This window comes from Xyrauchen texanus, chromosome 15 (genome assembly GCF_025860055.1).
Source record: "Xyrauchen texanus isolate HMW12.3.18 chromosome 15, RBS_HiC_50CHRs, whole genome shotgun sequence".
In the NCBI taxonomy this organism is placed as follows: domain Eukaryota; kingdom Metazoa; phylum Chordata; class Actinopteri; order Cypriniformes; family Catostomidae; genus Xyrauchen; species Xyrauchen texanus.
Window position 1 is genome coordinate 22,980,352 of NC_068290.1, and position 22,211 is coordinate 23,002,562.

At 36.4% G+C, this 22,211-nt stretch overlaps 1 protein-coding gene across 3 annotated transcripts in view; it reads left to right on the forward strand.

The window, feature by feature from the left end:
• bcam (basal cell adhesion molecule (Lutheran blood group)) overlaps positions 1–22,211 on the forward strand; it is a 278,932-nt gene that overhangs the window by 92,602 nt on the left and 164,119 nt on the right. For 2 of the 3 annotated variants that reach the window (XM_052144478.1, XM_052144480.1), the window contains one exon: positions 868–2,946. The exons of the other annotated variant lie outside the window; for it this stretch is intronic. The gene's annotated coding sequence lies outside the window, so the exon portion shown is untranslated. Of the gene's footprint in view, positions 1–867; positions 2,947–22,211 lie in introns of those variants that run through there. 3 annotated transcript variants of the gene reach the window in all.

A 22,211-nucleotide genomic window follows, 5' to 3' on the forward strand; every position in this document is an offset into this window, starting at 1 on the left:
AATAGAACCTCATTATCACTGTAAAATTACCTGCCATTTTTAAGGTACTATAAGCTATTTATTCCTTGAACTTACCCATAAAATGAGTTTTGTTGGTGTAACCTAACCTCTTCACACATGACTTCGTATTGTACAGACTAATCCCCCCAGTGTGAGTTTTAATGCACGCTGTGGACTAACTAGTTAATACATTCTTTGTCTGACATCGGAAAACAGAGCTGAGACAGTTACAGCTTTAAAGATTAATTTTGTGATTAATTACATTTTGTAACCAAAAAATAAAGATATTGTGATGTTGAAAATGGACCCGCTTCAGTTGTTCTCTCCTGCTAAACAGCAGCGCAAAACAGATCACACCAGTTTGATCACACACTTCTGAGCCCATCCAATCTCACCTGTTTGATTGTACGTGTGAAGAGGCCAATGTTAATGTCTAGATTAATTCAGACATGTTGACTTGAATAAAACCAATTAATTTACATATTAGGATAGTTTGATATATTTAGATTTTTTTTTTAAGTAAAAAATTTTTTTATTGTAATGTGGATTCAGTGACAGGTCGGCCATACATCACTTTTATATATTTTTTTCCAGGGCAGCCATGTATTTGACTGCAAACTGTTCTAAAATACTGTACACTTTTCAGCTGGGATGCATAAATATGGCCTGAAATACAAGACTAGAATTGAGATTTTGTTTGTGATTCTAAAAGTAGATATTTGCTAATTATTGGACTACTAATTACATCCACCATTATCACCTGCTGAACAGCGCTTTAGCTCAATGATGGCAGTAACAACAGCACAGTCATTAATTTAAGAAAAGAGTCTAGAAAGCAAGTTCATTAACAACTTTTGCTCTTTACAGTGTTAAAGAGAGAGACACAGAAAAGAGATATAGAAGAACAAGATTGCCAGAGGAGGAGGGGATGAAGCAGTGGAATTAAGAGTGCTCTTTTCCTTTCAAGAAAATCAAGCCTGATGGAGAAGAGAAAAGATGAATTCATTTTAGCTGTACAGTTTTCTTTTGAGGTATGGGGGAGGGTTGTAGGATGGGCTATGATTTTTTTTTTTTTACTGAACGTGGGTTTCAATTCAGAGGGAGGGGTAATAAATGTAAATCTGGCATAATTTTGATATGTGTACCTCCTGTGTATGATTATATAATCAGGATCATTTTTGTTCTTTAAGAATGACTGAGCAGTAGAACTCTATGGAAAAGAGCGCCAAACAATGCCATTCAGTGTGAGTCCACCCCGAAACAAATACAAAAAAATTCAGTCACTGTGGACACTGGATCTTGCTTTACTGTGCTGCACCCTGGTTATGACTGTTAGAGTATGGTGTTACACAGTACAGTATAGCCTCCTTTTGCATTACAGACTGCACTTAGCCTACAGTCTAAATGTTTGATTCTGCTCATCTGAACTGCATACATGCCAATATTTTCAGTAGCAGACCTAACAGACACTTAGCTGTTTTGGTCAAGATATGCATGGAATATATGGATATGCCCCCTCACAAATGAAATTGTCAAGCTCTGTCATTCATATTTGCCTTTGTACATCCCAGAACTAAAAATGTTGCCATAGATATTTAGACCATGCCCTGAATAGCACACAGTATGTATTTCTCATGTCTTACACTTTTATATTTGGAGCTAAAACCAAAAGCCAGGGAAGGAATCAAAGAAATGCAAGTGAGATGGGTCATTAATCCACTAAACAGATTCACTATAAAGAACTAAACGGCACTGAAAGCATTTATCTGAAAGCACACTGCCATTAAATTCAAGTCTGAGAGTCTTGTTTTTTTGGAAGAGCTTCAGAGTTACAGAACTAACTAAATCAGCTCATTTCTTCTGCACTGCTTTGGATTCCATTCTACAGCCCAAATATGTTTAAAGACTTTAACTTAACTTTAACCTTATTAGGCTTGGCCTATAATGGGGCCAGGTCAGTACTATCTTTTGGGTTTTACAGTTTTTCATCTTAAATGGCTTTTAAGAGGGTTAAGGGTTGATTCATTTATATATTCTCACCTCCACTTTTATTAGTTATTTAATTAATTATTAAAGATTTGAAAGTGATTGGAAATGATCTAACCTTTCAGCACAAATCATAATGCTGGAGCTTTCCCAGTATACTTGCTTTTTCTTTTTCCAGCACTATTATCCTCACTAGGTTATAATTATTTATATTTAAACATATCAAATTAAACGCCTTCAGCCTTTCTTTAAGCTTAAGATGCTCTGTGTTTGTACAGTGAAACTCCAAGACTTCCATTAACAATTAATGACTGTAAATTCTGCATGGAAGGAGATAAACAAGATCACCTTGTAAAAGTTGAGGGACAGGGCCATCATTTGTCTACTGTTGTTACAGTGTGATCAGCTTGTTTGTTATTTATCATTATTATTATTCATTGCCATTTGCATTTAGCCTTTGTTTGTTTTTAAACCAAAAATATATGAGTGAGAAAGACGGGGTGTAAAAATGATTTCTGTTTGCTTGTATATGACGTTCCAGGTATTGTGTTTTGCAAATATGTGTTTTTTCCTCAGTTAACATTGTTGTTCAAGTAAGGCACAGCTGGAAGATTCTAGAAATCACTATGTTGTTGGAACACACTGTCATTTTGTCCCAGACCCTCCTGTTAAACAAAGCTGCGGGCCTTGTTATTTTCTTCAAAAAACAGATTCACAATGAGCTGTTCCTTGATCCAGGTCCTCTGCATGCCAGAGCAATGACCAGCTAGAACAAGGACTTTGAAATGTTTTCACAATTTTGGAATATGACCACAGACATGTATGCACACGCAAACACATACAGTTCTTCTCTGCACCAACAACACAGTGATTCTAGACTTTAATCAGCATTATGTGTACAGGTTAACTACAATTTGATAAGGGCATAGAGAGGACTGAGCCAAAATGGGCAGGGTAGTTGGTGAGGGGTGGGGTGGGGTCGGGGGGTTTGTTGGTTTGGATATTACATTATTATTTTTTTACCTACTGAGTCTGTGTGTGTAGTCGAGTGTTCGAATGAATTGGTATGTATTAACTGTCCACTAGACACATGGACCATTTGTTAAAAAAACATCTCTGAATTTGAGGAATGGGAGTTTCCATTTCAAACACTGGAAAAAGTATAGTGGCCAGTTTGTAAAAACTGTCTGACTCCATGTCAATTGTTTTTACTTTTATCTTATATTTACTGATTTCATTTTGCAGCATGTAGCCATTGGTTCATCGTTATTAATGCATTGTGATTTAGTTTAGTTATGGCCAATATTTACATACCAAGATATTTGAGCACGCATTTTAAAATAGTGTGAAACTAAAGTGTGTCTTTTAAGGAGGATATGTATGTCTTAACTACTGAACAGTCATGTTTTCTACAATTTAACTGGTCTTGCAAGAGAGAAAAACATGTTTTAAATATGTGTTTGCTACAATTGTTTATGCCCTCCAGGTATACTGTATATTTTGTGTTACGCATTTGTGAACTTTGTAGCTTGTCATCGTCTGATTGAAACTGTGTAGAGTTTATACTGCTAAAAAAAAGGAAGAAGAAAAAAAATCTCACAATGTATTGTGTCTCTGTTTTTTGTCTTGTTGTGTCAAAATTGGAAATGCCTCAATTGCTTATGTAGCCTGATAATTTAGAGGGGGAAAATCAGTCACCTAATTACTGTTACTAGTCACCTAATTACTGCTTTCATTTAGTTTCCCTTGGGGTTGCTTTACTAACAATGTAAACGCAGATTTAACAGGCTTTTATCAGTTTCTGCAAAAAAATCAAAAACATTTTGGATCTGTCAGATACATAGCTATATCTCGTATGACTTGTAATCATTAAATTATGTGAACCCCTCTTGAGGAACTTTTACATGTTAAGACAGTATTACCTTTGAGGACAGGTATTACACATTTCCATTATTGAAAGACACTTAACTAGGATCATTACGATATGTAATCTGATAGGGATTTTGGATATTTCATCTTTGTGAGAATGAACCGGCATATTTAGGGATGTTGACCATACACTTTTTTAAGACTGGCAACATATTTAGGGAAAGACAGTCTCTTCAACTGTATAAAGCTGTTTACAAATCCTAGATAATATCTTATTTTCACAACTCGTGTTTTCTGGTGTTTTTTAAATAGTGGAGTTCTTTAGTAATTTGCTGAGACTCAGTTTCATTTCTGCCAAAAATCTAATATTTGCTTCTCCGTATTCTGTGGCAGAATGTTATTGACCCTGTAGATTGCTTCCGTGATTACAGTGAGTGTTCTTGTTTTGTTGTGTTGCTAATATCTCTGCAAAAAAGTTGATTTATTACCATATCCCCATGGATGAAACTGATATTTCGGAGGTCGGGGAAGCCGGAAATCGACTGGTAATCATTTCCCCCTTTTCAAAAAAGCATTCAAAAATTATTACAAATAATATTATCAATTTTAAAAGCCTAATCATGCAGATTTGCTCTGTAAAACATGAAGAAGATCAGACCCAACCACTCTTAGCATGCTACACAACTCCTTGTCCAGGCTCTTGTTATATCTATACTGGACAACTGCAGTGCTCTTCTGGCAGGACTTCCTGCATGTACAGTCAAACCTCTGCAATTGATCCAGAATGGGGTAGCACGATTGGTCTTCAATGAGCCCAGGAAAGACATAAACGAGCATTCATCGAACAGCACTGATTGCCAATGGTTGCTTACATTAAGTACAAGGCATTGATGCTCACTTACAGAACAACCACTGGCACCCCCTTATCTACACCTGCTACTTCAAGTCAATGTGACCTTCAGAAGCTTGCAATCAGCGGGTGAGTGGCGCCTAGAGAACTTTCTGAACTCTCACTTCAACTGTACCTTGCTGATGGAATAACCTTTCAAACTCCACCCGAGTAGCTGATTCTGTAGCCACCATCAAGAAACATCTCAATACGCATCTTTTGGCAAGCACTTGAAACAATCCTACTAATGCAATGTCTTCTTTCTCAATGTATTGTTTTACCAGTGTCTCTCCTTTTAACTCTACCTGTGCTTCTTTGAGCAATTTGCAACTTTGTATTACAGCACTTCTCGTATTACTGCCTCCTTAGGATGAATTGCTTCTGTTGTATGTTGCCATTTGTAAGTCGCTTTGAATAAAAAGTGACAGCAAAATACATATATCACTTTGTTGGGTATGACTTTCTATCAAGCTATACAAAACAAAACAACTATAATAGCCTAAAATATTATTAGTAATTTTAAAAAACTTTGCCGACTATGCGGGGTAAACAGGGCTGTAGCAAGTTATTCAGGGACCCCTAAATATTTATTGCTTTGGGCCCCTTTCCTATTAGAAATTACAGTTTAGTATTTGATGTGGGGCCCCCCCCTGGATCTGTGGGCCCCTTGAATTGTTACCACCTTTCACCCCACTAGCTATGGCCCTGCTCTCAAATATGCTGCCTCAAACAATCAGCATCTGATTTTTTTAGCAAGTACACTTGATAAATAGAGACTGAATTTGTCAAGTGGCTGAATTAAAACTGGACTGGAGTGTAAAATAAATTGAATCAATTGACCAAAAGCTGCCAGTTTTTTCTTTCTTCTTCTTTGAATCAAAGGTTACGGAATGTCTTTCCGCTGTTCCGGTGTCATAATGAAATAGAGTTGTTAAGCTTGTTGTTCAAAAACCCGGCAGAGAATTTGTCAAGGGGTCCCTCTAGATTTTCCCTATGGGTTTTTATACTGATAAAGTACAACAGTACTAAATCAAGTTTAATTAATTCATTATATTTAGTTTTTTCAAACTGAACAGGTCAAGTCCAAATTGCTTAAATCAAAGGGTTTCGTTAATTGAATGATCTGATGTCTCAACAAGGCTCCATAAGTTGAAAGAGATTATATTTATATATCAATGTAACTTGAGTCAAAGCAGAAAGATAATACAACTTAAAAAAGTTAAGTTGAGCCAATGCAAATTTTTTAAATTAAATGATATTGTCTGGGCTTACAGTGCACAGTCATTCCTGAAACGTGAAAGCCATATTGATTTACATACTTTAATACACACACACACACACACACACACACACACACACACACACACACACACCGGCTTTAAAATTCACATTTGTGGTATGACTGTGTGTAATTTATGTTATAGAACGAAATGTCCAGATATGGTAAGTAACTTTATCTACAGACCTTATTTTACACATTCAGAAACCCCATTTTAAAACCCCATAGGAAAATCCTGAGGGAACCCATGGCAAATTAGTCTTCTGGGGTTGCCAACAAAGCTCTATGAGTCCCCAATAAAATCGAATCCCCACCTGACATCATAGCGATTCCATTGGCTCATAGATATTTTAATGGGTAGGCCTACTGTATTCACTGCCTAAGTAGAAATCCTACAAAATCCTTTTGCAATATATGTCGATAGCCTATAACTTTGCAAATAAGTAATTTAATTACTTTTAAACCATATGTTACACATAATAGTTTATAACCAAAACTAGATTGGAATATTAATTATTTCTTGTTCTTTTTTTCAATTATCTAATAATTTGCAAGCTATCTGCAACATAATTACAGAACCAACAAATATATTACATATTATATATAAACACCGTACAATCTTATTTGCACACTAGCAATTATGTGGGACCCTCTGTCAATTACATTTTTGTGCAGTCGATATATTTATTTTACCCCAATATAAATGTGTCCTCCCCGCGACCCTGTACATAGGATAAGCGGTTGACGATGGATGGATGGATAAATGTGTCCTGAGCAGGTTTGTGTATATTTAAGAACTTTAAGCTAAAAACCAACTTCCCTAAAACATGTGTTTAATGCATGAGTGTTTTTTTTTTTTCTTTTTTCTTTTTAATAAATATGTTCATTATTTATGTAAAGCCAGTCAAGTTATTTTCACATGTGTTGTGCTTATCATAATTACAAACCGTGCCCACTGGTGACTCGCTTTCAGGTGCGCACTCATTTCATTATGACACCGGCCCAGTTTAACCCCTGCCAATCCCCCTCCAGCAAGCCCTCGTGTTAAAAGTTAAGATGGTCGAGTCTTAAAACGTACCCAGACAGCATTTTGGGGCATTCCACACATATTTCATAATAAGCTCTGCTTCACCCCGGCCTTGGCCATTCTAGCATTGTCCTCCTGTCATGTGTGTGTTAAGGTACTAAACATTTTTTTTTAATGCAAATGTATGTACATAAATAGACACTACAATGCCTGACACTGCCTCTGGTGTGATTAACACTATTTGCTTGCGCTGTCCACATGAGTTTGACGAATGAGACAGATACAGGCAAATAGCATTTGCAGATGCCTCTGAAATAATTGATTTTGACATTCACTAACATAAGCTCAGTCACCTGTCAGGCCAAAGCATTATTTTTGCATAGAAACAAATGCATTTGAATGCTGCTTGATATAGAGACTACAATAAGATGAAAAGGAAATTTAAATCATAATTGCTGGAAATACAAAAGAAATAGGAATTGTAAGTTTTGTGTTCCAATGTAGGGTACATGTGAACAAGCCAAGCTTCTTAGGACAACTTTTAGACCCATACATTTTTTATTTAAATGATGAGAGAGAGAATGATAGTGAGTCAGCTTTTTGGATGCTCTCAGGCACATTGTTATGCATTTCATTTAGTGAACAGAAGTCATGATGTCTGGATCCATTTATTTGATTTTATGATGATTGTCCCTCATCAAAACAAGTGGCTATCCATCTTTCCCCCAATAACGATCCACTCTGTGCATCTTGTTAGTATGTGTGTGAGTGATTATCCCTTTCATACTATTGATGAAGGTATCCTGATTTCAGGAAAAAATACAAATATTTACATATTTATTTATATTTATATACATATATATATATATATATATATATATATATATATATATATATATATATATTGTGAAGAGTTAGTTTTTCCCCGCGACCCTGTACACAGGATAAGCGGTTGACGATGGATGGATGGATGGAGTTAGTTTTTCAGATGAGTTCAGATAACCCTGCTTGAACTTGAATTATGCCACTTAAAGGGATGGTTAATCCCAAAATGAAAATTCTCTCTTCATTTACTCACCCTCATGCTATCCCAGATGTGTATGACTTACTTTCTTCTGCTGAGCAAACAAAGATTTTTCTCAGCCCTGTAGGGCCATACAATGCAAGTGAATGGTTGCCAGAACCAAAGAGCCGCAGCATAAAAATAATCCATATAAATCCAGAGGTTAAATCCATATTTTCAAAAGCAATATAATATAGGTGGGTGAGAAACAGATAAAAACGGAAGTAATTTTTTACTATAAATTCTCCTCCCTGCCCAGTAGGTGGCAATGTGCACGAAGAATGCGAATTACCAAAAAACAAAAGAAGAATGTGAAAGTGGTCATTTATAGCAAAAACTTTATAAAAAAAAGTTCTGATCACCATTCACTTGCATTGTATGGACAGAGCTGAAAAACTCTTCTAAAAAATCTTTGTTTGTGTTTAGCAGAAGAAAGTAAGTCACACATCTGGGTTGGCATGAAGGTGTGAGTGATGAGAGAATTTTCATTTTGGCTGAACTTCCCCGTTAAGTCAGATCTGATCAATTATTGTTCTGATCATTGGGTCACTTAAGGAATGTCTTTCTCTCATTATGCATTGATTTTTACCTGCTTTATAACACAGAGCAGCTTCTGTCTCCTTTGTGATGTGTACCCATGTCATTTAACCAGTCAAATATACACTACTATTACACAGCACTCAGGAATACTTGATTCTGATTAGTCAATCGTGGAAATCTGCAGTCAGATATTTCTGGATAATGACCACTAAACTGTATAATTGACGATTGTTATAATTGACTGTGATAGTTCCATGTCTCTTGTAGTGCTCATTCTCATTCTTTTCACATAATGAAAGAATTTGAATGTTTTAATACATTTATTTGTGCACACATTTTTGGATTGCACAGAGAATAACATTCAAACTCTTGGTAATGGTGTGATTGTGTGCCTATACTCTATGAAGACAGACATGAAGTAGCAAGACAATCCAGCTGATAGGAAATGTAGCAGACCGCTTCAATAAAACAATTGATCTTTCACTGTTGTTTGTGTTTTTCTTCCTTTATATATTTTCTTAGTTTTAGACTTCACAACACACAGTAAAAGCTAAAAGAAGCATATAAAAATAGTATTTATATTTTGCAGGGGGTCCATTCATGTAAACCAAACTAAATTAGACAATACAATTGTCTATTTTACAACAATATTACACGTTAAACATAACATCTAAACATAAACAACACAAATCCTTCCTTAAACAATACTAAACTGACAAAGGGACACAAAATATAAACACATAAAATAAACTTTGCCAACCTTGGGCCCCTATCAAACAGATACTGTCAAAAAACAAAACAAAACAAAACCATTAAAATGCACATAATTTCACTTCATAACTCTTTAAACTACACTGTAGGCTCATTAGCTCTTAGGTTTGTGTGTGTGTGTTGATAGCTCTCTCCCTCGTTCACTCTCCCGGGTAGGGTTCCACCAACTGTGCATGAGGTCTCACTTAAGTTGGTACATAAAGTTCACACTAAGGGCTTAGTAACTACTAAGGCAAGACTTAACTAGTATGTTGTAAGGTCTCCGTAAAGTAATGCATAGTTGCATAATATGACGTTTACCTGTATTTATAAAATAAGCAGCCTTCAAATTTGTACACAGAATTGTTAAACATCTGTGAATTTCAGTTTGATATTGTTACGGTTGTTGCTCAAACCTTAACTGCCAGGTCAAAGGTGTAATAAATTGTATCCCCATTGAAATACGATATGGAATAAAACAAGATTCAATGAATGGCATATTTAGCCTGTGTAAATAACAATATTTAATAACTGCAGTATTGCATGATGCATTTATCTTCTAGTGTTTCTAGATGTTAGTACTGCCTTTGACACATTAGATCACGGCATTCTCTTGAGGCTTGAGAATTAAGTTGGCATTTTTGGAATTTCATTAGCATGCTTTAGGTCCTATTTAGCAATGTTTGTAGAACAACATTCTTCCACCTCAGCAATATTGCTAAGATACTACACATGTTCAATAAATAAACTTCAATTGGTTCAAAATGCAGCTGCCAGAGTGCTGACTAGAACTAAGAAATATGATCATATTAGCCCCATTTTTTCATTGTTACATTGGCTACCTGTTAAAAGACTCAAAGCACTTACCTTGCTCCATGCACCCGGCAGGGGGCGGGTTAAAGACTGAGGAAGAGGTCCTGGAAAGGCGTCTTCAGAACTCGTCAGTTCTGGCCTACCGGGGCTGGGCAGTCGCGGGTCCGGTGGCGAGGTGACTGCGTCCGGGGAACCGGGACTGTAGGAGTATGGATCCAGGGTGGCGTGAGAAAGGCACGCACCAGCTGGGTGACCCAGGGAGTGAAGAAATCACTCTTTTATGGAGGGAGTATGTAGGCTTGATTTCTTGGGAATTTGTCCTAGAAACTGCTAATTGAAAATGTGTGTGTGTATGTACAGTGAGGAAAATAAGTATTTGAACACCCTGCTATTTTGCAAGTTCTCCCACTTAGAAAACATGGAGGGGTCTAAAATTGTCATCGTAGGTGCATGTCCACTGTGAGAGACATAATCTAAAAAAAAAAATCCAGAAATCACAATGTATGATTTTTTAACTATTTATTTGTATGATACAGCTGCAAATAAGTATTTGAACACCTGTCTATCAGCTAGAATTCTGACCCTCAAAGACCTGTTAGTCTGCATTTAAAATGTCCACCTCCACTCCATTTATTATCCTAAATTAGATGCACCTATTTGAGGTCATTAGGTGCATAAAGACACCTGTCCACCCCATACAATCAGTAAGAATCCAACTACTAACATGACCAAGACCAAAGAGCTGTCCAAAGACACTAGAGACAAAATTGTACACCTCCACAAGGCTGGAAAGGGCTACGGGGAAATTGCCAAGCAGCTTGGTGAAAAAAGGTCCACTGTTGGAGCAATCATTAGAAAATGGAAGAAGCTAAACATGACTGTCAATCTCCCTCGGACTGGGGCTCCATGCAAGATCTCACCTCGTGTGGTCTCAATGATCCTAAGAAAGGTGAGAAATCAGCCCAGAACTACACGGGAGGAGCTGGTCAATGACCTGAAAAGAGCTGGGACCACCGTTTCCAAGGTTACTGTTGGTAATACACTAAGACGTCATGGTTTGAAATCATGCATGGCACGGAAGGTTCCCCTGCTTAAACCAGCACATGTCAAGGCCCGTCTTAAGTTTGCCAATGACCATTTGGATGATCCAGAGGAGTCATGGGAGAAAGTCATGTGGTCAGATGAGACCAAAATATAACTTTTTGGTCATAATTCCACTAACCGTGTTTGGAGGAAGAAGAATGATGAGTACCATCCCAAGAACACCATCCCTACTGTGAAGCATGGGGGTGGTAGCATCATGCTTTGGGGGTGTTTTTCTGCACATGGGACAGGGCGACTGCACTGTATTAAGGAGAGGATGACCGGGGCCATGTATTGCGAGATTTTGGGGAACAACCTCCTTCCCTCAGTTAGAGCATTGAAGATGGGTCGAGGCTGGGTCTTCCAACATGACAATGACCCGAAGCACACAGCCAGGATAACCAAGGAGTGGCTCTGTAAGAAGCATATCAAGGTTCTGGCGTGGCCTAGCCAGTCTCCAGACCTAAACCCAATAGAGAATCTTTGGAGGGAGCTCAAACTCCGTGTTTCTCAGCGACAGCCCAGAAACCTGACTGATCTAGAGAAGATCTGTGTGGAGGAGTGGGCCAAAATCCCTCCTGCAGTGTGTGCAAACCTGGTGAAAAACTACAGGAAACGTTTGACCTCTGTAATTGCAAACAAAGGCTACTGTACCAAATATTAACATTGATTTTCTCAGGTGTTCAAATACTTATTTGCAGGTGTATCATACAAATAAATAGTTAAAAAATCATACATTGTGATTTCTGGATTTTTTTTTAGATTATGTCTCTCACAGTGGACATGCACCTACGATGACAATTTCAGACCCCTCCATGATTTCTAAGTGGGAGAACTTGCAAAATAGCAGGGTGTTCAAATACTTATTTTCCTCACTGTATATGTGCACTCAATTTGCTCTTTAATGATGCAGTGAGCGCAAGACCTCCTCACTTCCTTGTTATCCTCAGCCCTCCATTACGGACCGTGCTGTGTTAGGGTTTGGTGCAGAATGTTATAAAATTAGGCTTGAATATTAGCTAAATTATCTGAATTTGCTGCTTCAAATGAGACATTTTTTTAATTAGCCTCTTTCATGATGAGTTTATTCTGTTTTAATTAGATTCTGTAAGTGATGAGAAGAATTTGCGGTGACACCCAAACCATCAGGCTGCATGGGAGGTCCCAGGAGTTTCCCGTTGTACACGTCCCTCTGAGTGTAATGGTTTTCCAACAGTATTTGTTAAGTATGGAGGTAGTTTCTCATGCAGTAAGGAGAGATAGCAGAACAACCTTGACATTACTCACATAGCTGAGCCCTTGCGATATATCAGCTCTCTTCTTGCTTTAGCAGTGCACTTATTATGATGCCCTGTCGGACTCTGAAGGGTGTATGTGGGCATTCTTTCCCAAATCTCAAACATATATCTTTCCAAAAGGACAAAAAGAGGCATACGGTTATCTCTACCTCCATTAAAGATGATGTATAGGATACATTTGGGGCATGGATGGGATTACTTTTATATAGCAGGAGTGTGTGAATACATTTTTAAGTGATTTTCTATCCCTTTCTTTTCTTCCTTTAGTAGAGTAGTTTGTAGAATTTGGTAGAGCCTGGTTACTTACTGCTCCTGGCAGCTTCTGCTTTCTCAGCAGTTTACCAAACTTTCTCTTCCCTGAACAATTTTCCAAATGTAAAGAATGGGATATAATTAGAAGTTAGTCAGCATTTTTTCCCCCAGATCCCAATTGACTTTTTAACAATAACTTAAAAAAACCTTTAAAGACATACCTACTGTGAGCTCCAAGGTTGTTCATCAATGATATATACTTCTGATAAAGCCATCAGTATGCTTCATCTTAACGTAATTGTAACTTGTTTAATAGTGGAATTCCTGGTGAAGAACTACAATCCCCATGATCCAGCAGAGAAAGATCCACCAATCAGAGAATCTGAATCCATTTGAGCTCTGCAGCCCACTTCCATGACTGACTGTGAATTATGCAAAAGAGTCTTTTTCATACACTCTCAAACTACTGGTATTTGTGCTAATATTTTGCAATAAAAATACATTGTATTGTTTCTTTACTTCTAGTCAACAAATTTAAACGAATAGTTAAAACATTTCTATCGTTATTAATTTGATTACATGATGTGCAATGCTTCATGGGATTGTAGTTCATTCCAACATAAAATATAAATAAAATATTTATAAATGAGTAATGTACTTTCATCTTTTTGTTTGCTTCAGATCAAAGATTTTAATGTTGTGATTCACCTCGTAGCTGGTTGGTTTGGCTCATGTCTTAGCACTCTTTTATGAAGAGTTGAATGAAAAAATTAATGGGAAAAACACTTTCTACCAATATGGCTGAAAACGTAGTCAGGCCCTTTTTCCAATTGCGGTTGTTCCGGGGGGATTGTCCCTGTAATAAGTGCACTGTAAGTCGCTTTGGATAAAAGCATCTGCAAAATGCATAAATGTAAATGTAGAAGGTAATACCCCATGCAGCCTCGTGAGAGTCTCATTTGCTGTTGCTAAGGTTAGGATTAGGGTTAGATTTAGTGGTAGGTTTAATGTAAGGGTTTGGTTTTGTTGTAGGTGTAGGGTTTCTTTAGTACTCAAAATTAACACAATGTGTGAACGTCGCATGCAGCTCTTGTGAGACTCTCTGGCAACAACCCAATTGTATGGACATTTCCACTGGTGTAACCTGGGTTTAGGAGGTTTTCTTTATAGCCTAATAATGATAGTTCACTCCCACGTCATCCCTGTTTGGGATTAAAATTGCAACATTTGCAAACCTTATTTATTGGAAATCCTACTGAAGTTTTTAAGTTTGAAGTAAACCAAAAGGCCTTTTTTTTATGTTAATCAGTGTTTTGGTGATGTTTTCATTCTCTCTTTCAATAGATATTTTATGGAGATTAATCTAATCAAATCTAAACTTTTGCTCAATTGCACAATATGTACATTTGGCTGCAGCTGTTTGGCACAAGTGAGATAAGTAATAAGGTCTAAGAACTACACTAAAAACAATGTTAACCTAAAAATATGCTTTACGTGGTATCATGTATGTTAACTGGTTTCATTCTTGTCATAAATATTATTAACATCTCTGAATCAACCTGAATATATTAGCTTACACCAACAAAGCTAATTTGAACCATTTGATCAAGTAGAAATAGCTCCTAAATGGAACAATTGGAGGTATATAGAAGTGGTATTAAAGCATTATTCATTCATTGAGTCTTTTGTGTATTGATCTATTTACTTTTTCTTTATATTAAAGATATCTAAATTGCGTTGTTTGTGAAATGTAAAGCATGTTCTCTTGGCACTCTGACAGTGTAATGTTGCCTTAACCGTGCCCTAGGTTTCAGCATATGCTCTGATATTACTCTGGAAAGTGCTTATTAAAAATCAGAATTTCAATAAGTGCCATTATAAACAGCAGATGGCAGGTGGTGTCTGTGCTTTTAACATTTTCATGTACTGTTCATGTGCATGTTTTGTTGAAATGTTCTCTGAAGTATTTCTACTCACTCCAACCTAACCTTTTGTTGAAAACGTGTATAGTGTTGTGTTAGTCGTAAGTCTCATGAAAATATTCAGGGTATTTTATGTTAGTGAAGAAAAGTGTGTGACAGGTTTCCCCTATCTGTCACTCACTGCATCAACAATACATTTCAAGACGATCACTCTTCGTACATGAAATCCTCTGCTGTAAGAAATGTTCCCGTATTTGTGAGGTAAAATGAAGAGATTAAAGTCTTTTGTCTGACATTGCATAAATAAACATTTGCAGTAAAAAAAGGTTTAAATTTCTTGATGTCATTAACTAGATATACACAATATTATCTTGCAGTTCTGCACTTTTGAATATGCAGCGAAAATCTCCCTGAAGCACTCGGGTTACATTGAAGAGTCATTCTGCATTCAGGATGCACATAAGCGGTTTTGTGCCACTCTATATTGGAGCTTTTCTTATTTCTTACTTTTCTTACATTGATTACTTTGTGCAATAAGTTGTTATATTTATTTAGCCTATTAATTTGTTAAATAGCCATTAGTCACCATGTTGAAGTGCTGCACTTCGCTTCTGTATATACCTCTAAAAGGCATCTGTTAGCGGTCACGTAAACAAAGGAATCTAATTCTACATTATCCTTAACACTGACTATTCCACTAGTCCTTCAAACAACTGAACAACTAGTTGATTATGAAGATTGGTAGTTTTGTACAACCCTAGTTTAAATTATAATTAATGATGGACAGAAATTGTTGATGGAATATAATGATTGACAAAAAAAAGAAAGGAAAGAAATTATGGTCTGAGAAGGGAATAATAAACAAAGAAGAGTGAGAAAACAGCACAATAACAGCTGAAAAAGATGCACCAACTGAAAGACAGATGAGGGCAAGGGATGGAGAAGGCAGAAAGGGTTCTGTCTGGGATGGGTGATGGGTGGAGAAGACGATAGAATAGAGATAGAGTTAGATGACAGTGAAGGAAAGACAGATGGGGAAGTGACTCCAGTTTTGGTAGAAGGATTAATGGACACAGCTGTCACATGCTTGTATTTGTGTGTGTGTCTGAGAGACGTTTGCGAATGTTAGTGATACTACAAAGATGAGAATTTAAAACACTTGACTTTGCTTCATTCCCTCTTTCCATTTTTACTCTCTGTTTATCTCCTAGACTATTGACTAATTCTATATTTCTTTTATTTTCTTTTTTTCTTGCTGAGATGTATAAATATACATCTGCCGCCATCTAGTGCTGAAAAAGGAAACAGAGTAAAGGTTTGTTTAAATCAAGGATCTCTATATATCAAGGAGTTAATGTTTGACTGGTTAATATGGCCCAGTAGCCCATCCTGATTGATGTTGGAATTACAAAAAGCATTTTTCTCGATTGATGACATTTGAAAAGTAGCTGTGTATTCTCACACATATTTATTCTACCACATATCATCTATATCATACCGCATATAGACATTTATAGGACTCTTAAACGCATGAAAAAGATGAATATCTTTCCCTGTGTGCACCAACTGACCAACTGCCTTTGAGATGAATGGAAATGTTAACGGATAGCAATCCTCTCCAGGAATTACACCTAAAACATACATAGGACATACAATTAACACTGACCAAAATCTTTTAATTAGCTCATTATAAACCTAAATTCATCCTGTAAAAAACATCAAGACCTGATAAACAGCTGTGCGCATGTGTGTGTGTGTGTGTGTGTGTGTGTGTGTGTGTGTGTGTGTGTGTGTGTGTGTGAGCGTGTATTTATCACTTTGTGGCGACCAAATGTCCCCATAAGGATAGTGAAACCCGAAATTTTTGACCTTGTGGGGACATTTTGTCGGTCCCCATGAGGAAAACAGCTTATAAATCATACTAAATTATGTTTTTTGAAAATGTAAAAATGCAGAATGTTTTCTGTGAGGGTTAGGTTTAGGGGTAGGGTTAGGTTTAGGGGATAGAATATAAAGTTTGTACAGTATAAAAACCATTATGTCTATGGAAAGTCCCCATAAAACATGGAAACACAACATGTGTGTGTGTGTGTGTGTGTGTGTGTGTGTGTGTGTGTGTTGTGTGTGTGTGTGTGTGTGTGTGTGTACTCTTGCGTGCATGTGTGCCTCATGCAAAATTAATGGCTTTTATCAAAGTGAATTAGGCATGGAGGAGTGAAAAGCTGAGGTATCCCAGTGGATTGCACGTCAATGGAAAAAGCTGAAAAATTGCTAAAAAACATTGGTCAACACCTGAGAGCAGATAATTAGCCTGGAGACACTCCTCTAGATAAAAATAAAAAACCTGTTATAGAAATGACACATTATCGTAATTGTATTGTTTGATTTTGTAGGTTATTATTTATATATTTTGGTGGTGCCTTTTGACATATTTTATTTTATTTATTTGACCATCAGAGCGCAGTTCTATCTTAGAGAAACAGAAAGATGGATTAAAAGAAAGAGATGAGAGGTAGAAACAGATCAGTAAGATTCTGCATTCAGTTCTCACAAGTCAATGTCCATCTAAAGAGTTCATGTATCTAGCACAGAGGACAGTAGGAGAATAGTATACAAGTATACAGCCTTGTACAACCTAATACCCTGAGGGGTTCCTCAGCTGCCGGACCGTCTCCCAGACATCTTTTTAAGGAGCCTCAAATATCCTATGTATGTACTCAAGGAACTTCAAGATATATTTTAAGAGCCTCAAAGCTTTTTGATGGGGACAATGAAACATTGACAGTACACTCATTAATAAAACTAAGAGTATATTTCACAGAGAGGGTTTTTGTAGGGATGAATGAATGAGTGAATGTTATATTTATATAGCCCTTTTCTGACAGTACACTCAAAGTGCATTACATACTGAAGAGGAGATTCCCCTCACCTACCAAGAGTATGCAGCATTCACCTGGATGATGTGACGGCAGTCATAGTGCGCCAGTATGTTCACCACACACCAGCTGTTGGTGGAGAGGAGAGAGTACAGTGATTTAACCAATTCATAGATGGGGATTATTAGGAGGCCATAATTGATAAGGGCCAATGCAGGAATTTGGCCAGGACACTGGGGTTAAACCCCTACTCTTTGCGAGAAGTGCCCTGTTTTTTGTTTTTTTTTATGACCACAGAGAGTCAGGACCTCAGTTTAACATCTCATCTGAAGGAAGGTGCCTTTTTATATTATTAGTGTCTCTATCACTATACTGGGTTGTTGGGACCCACACAGACCACAGTGTGAGCACCCCCTGCTGGCCACACTATCACGTCTTCCAGCAGCTGATCTCCCATCCTGGTACTGACCAGGCTCAACTCTGCTTTGCTTCAGGCAGTCTAGAGCTCCAAGGTGATATAGCTGCTGATGGGATCTCCAGAGGTTTCGGCTGTGTGGCAGCTGATCAACCCCAAATGTTGCCTTGAGTATCTTTAGATGATAGAGAATATAGCTGCTCACTGTAAGCTTATAAGCATGCTTCTTTATTCTCTATTCAAGTATTAAGTCCTGCTTTGTCATTAATATCATATTAAAATAGGATAAACTGCAAGTTAAGTAATATTTATTTTTTTTTATAGTTAATCCACACAACATCTTATGACAACATATTTTGTCCTGTGTACAAACTTAGTAATAGTAAGGACAAATTCAGTCTGTCTGTGAGCTCATTAGGACATGTGAATCTATTGAAATGTCCTAGGGTTGTCATGGAGTTTATTGCATTTGTTTTGTTGTAATTATTATGTAGCTTCAATTGAACAAGTTCAACATTAAAATAGTTCACCCAAAAATGTTCACCCATTTAATCACCTCCACACCATTCCAACTCAGTATTATTTTTTAAAGTGAGACACAAAAGATCTTGAATATTCAAGAAGCTCTTTTCTATACAACAAAAGTGGATATTGATTTTAAATAAATATCACAAGCTCTTAGCTCCGTATGTGAGGAAATGTATGCTATTATTCACTGATATCCTTCGCTGTCACGTTTTTACCAATGTGTTGCATCGCATTCGGTCACGTGACGTGAAAAAAACAATAAAGCGGTGTGTGCAAAAGTGCAATTTTTTAATGGAACATGAGTCTTCCCTAGATACACCACTGTCTCCTGGGGTATAGAATCAGAGACATGAATCAAATGCTAAAGACTTTCCCCAGCTGGACAAAGTGTGAGGTTAAGTGAGTAAAATTGTTTTCAAATGATTATGAAAATGTGTTTTTCTGTGTTTAGATACTATATGTGTGGTGTATGTGTAAATATATGGTCACCACTTGTTGCTTAGAACACTTTTGCATCCTCCAAATACTGTAGACTAGACAAAGTCTGGAATGGTGTTCATATACTGTATCACAATACACTAAAAAACACCATTACCTGTTATCATTTGTATTGATTTCTTCACAAGGTTCTGGAAGCACACCCCAGTGTTAGAACAGCTCAAGACAAACTTAAGTCTAACCTTCTGAGACCTGATCATGATTGATGTGTGCATTTTCCATTTCCCTTTTTGATTTGTAACTAGTAGCACCTAATAAACGTGGAAAAAATAAATAAAAAATAAATCTTTAGCAAATAGTTTTCCTAAAAATTGATGGCAACATATGTGGACAGCAGGACCAAGATGTGAAATTGTAAATAATACCAAGCTATAGAAAGTCAGATTTTTTTAAAATCAAATTGTTTTTTATGTTTCCAGGAGTGTTGGTTATTCATGTTTTAAGATGTTACAGACATTACATCCAACATTAACATAATTAATTCTGATTCAAAGTAATGGCTAGTGTCATTCAATAACTGCCATCCATGTTAAAATAACTGACATTTTGGTTGGATTTTAGGAGTGAATGCACTTAGCTGCACAGAAAGCTATAGGATTCTCCTTCGCTCCCTCTTTAATGAATGGCTTAACCTCCAGTGTGCTGTCTGTCTGCACTGGGCTCAGAACAGTTCGAAATGCACCTTATGTTCGTCCTAACTCCATTTAAAGCCTCTGAAATGCTAAATTGTTCAGATTTTGGATGAACCCAATGATTCTGAATGAGATAATGCACAGTGAATATAGGATTTCTTTGTAAACAATGCACTAAAGTACATATTAGTGTACATTGTGTTTATCGGCATGCTGTATCACTATAAATCGCTCAAATTTTAAAAATTGCATATCAGATGAAACTAGACTCTTTGACTCAAAACTTAATTTGATTTCTTACCAGAGGAAATTTTGTTGGCATTTCTTCCAAAGACAAACTCTGCTGTGGTCAGCGCCATGTTGTTTTGTCAGATGACTCCGTACATCGAAACTTTAACCCTTTACTGACAGCCCAAAGTTTTCTGAATTGAGATCAGTCAATTTAATTGAATTTAAATGACGTGTTTCGTATAGCGAAGCCAAAATACAGCTTCCATGCATGTGAACGTGGGGTCGCACAAGGTTAAAGTTAATGATCACTGTTCATATTCATTTTTTTCAGAATGCCATTTTTCAAGAATTCCAATTTATTTCCAGAAATATTGTATAAGTGTTCATGTCATATGTATGACTGTAAAGCAATAAAACATTTTTGCATCCAAACAAATAGAACCAGTCTCAAATTAACAACATGTTTAGCAACATTGCTGTCTTCCAGGATTTTTCTTTAAAAAGTACAATCAAAGTGTCATTTCGTAGTATCTTTGTATAAGTAAAAATAATAATAATAATAATAATAATAATAATAATAATAATAATAATAATAATAAAGGAATATCCTCATTCCAAAAACAGCTGTTCAAAAAAGGAAAATCAACATGATTTGTCTTTGTTTGTTTGTTTGTTGTTGTTGTTGTTGTTGTTTATTATTAGTAGTAGAAGTAGTTTTTTTGTTTTTGTTGTTGCCTTTTCCCATTTTGGTACTATGTGCTAGTTAATTTTGCCAACACGATGGTTAGTAACAGGCTATATAATAAAATGGCATTAAGTATAAAAGCCATTTTTGTGCAGAATGAATTAAGTGTTCATAGTTATCATTAATCATACAATACTGAGTATTGCCAACATGAGCAAACTTATTGGATTTGAATATCCTGTTAACCTAATAACCTCATTCTAATCATACACTTTATCAACAGAATTGTGTAATAACACAGATGTATTCCTGATTAGAATTGTGATAATAACATTGATTGGAGGCCTGAAATCAATCAAACCAAAGTACAAATGTGTTTGTGCTGACCAGTATATAGTAATGAGTGATTTCGAGACAGGTGGCTAAACAGGTGGTTGGTTCAAATCCTTCTCAGAAAACTATTCCTCTGAATGCCTTTTGAGTTGCTTTTGAGCAAGGTACACTGTACTAGGGAGGTTTTGAGAGGTTATGGCTGACCCATTTCTCTGTTTCTAGCTCTGTTTGCTTTGCGAAATGTTAGTCAAGTACTCCTACTACCTGTGCAAACTGTGTAGACATGGCATTATCTAAATATTTAACCCTAACTTGCCAAGGACAGCAAAAGTGTATTGAGCAAAACTACAAGGTTACAATGTTTCGTATTGAGTGAAATCTAAATAGGGCAATTCTTTAAGGAGCAAAATAATTCTAATACTTTCAAAAGAAATCATGTTATAATGCACAAACAGAATATGGCTTAACTTAGAAAAATAAATGTAGAAAAAGAGTTTCATACATTGCTTTGTCACCTCTCTAAGCCTGCCTTGGATTTTAGATTTGTTTCTTGGATATATGTAGGCTGTATGTATTTGCTAGGGTCTGAATTTATTTTTGTATTATTAATATTATTTTTATATAAACTTTTGTTTGTACAGTTTAGATTTCTTAAATGATTAGTAACACATTAAATGGTTGTTTCATTGAAATGTATTGATTGGAGTCAGTCATGGAGGATTTAACTTTCTCTTCAAAGAGATGCCTGAGATTTTGTATTATTAAGAATTAATGATTTGAACAGTTGCTGTTAATAGAGGGCAACATTGCCTGTCCAACTTTTCAGTGGTCTTGGTTCTAGAAGTATTTTTCACATGAATTTTTATTTTATTTTATGGATTTCATAAAATCATTCCAGGGTTTTATTTCTTTTTTCTTTTTTTAAAGAGTCTTTCTTTAAAAGTCCTGTTTATTTTCTGGCCCCGTTCAAACATTTTCGTTTCGTTTTTCTGTTTCTAAAGTGGCCTTTTCTTTGCAATTCTTCCCATAAGGCCTGCACCCCTGAGTTTTCTCTTTACTGTTGTACATGAAACTGGTGTTGAGCAGGTAGAATTCAAAAAAGCTGTCAGCTGACAACATGTGAGGTGTCTATTTCTCAAACTAGAGACTCTGATGTTCTTATCCTCTTGTTTAGTTGTACAATTGGGCCTTCCACATCTCATTCTGTCCTTGTTAGAGCCAGTTATCCTTTGTCTTTGAAGA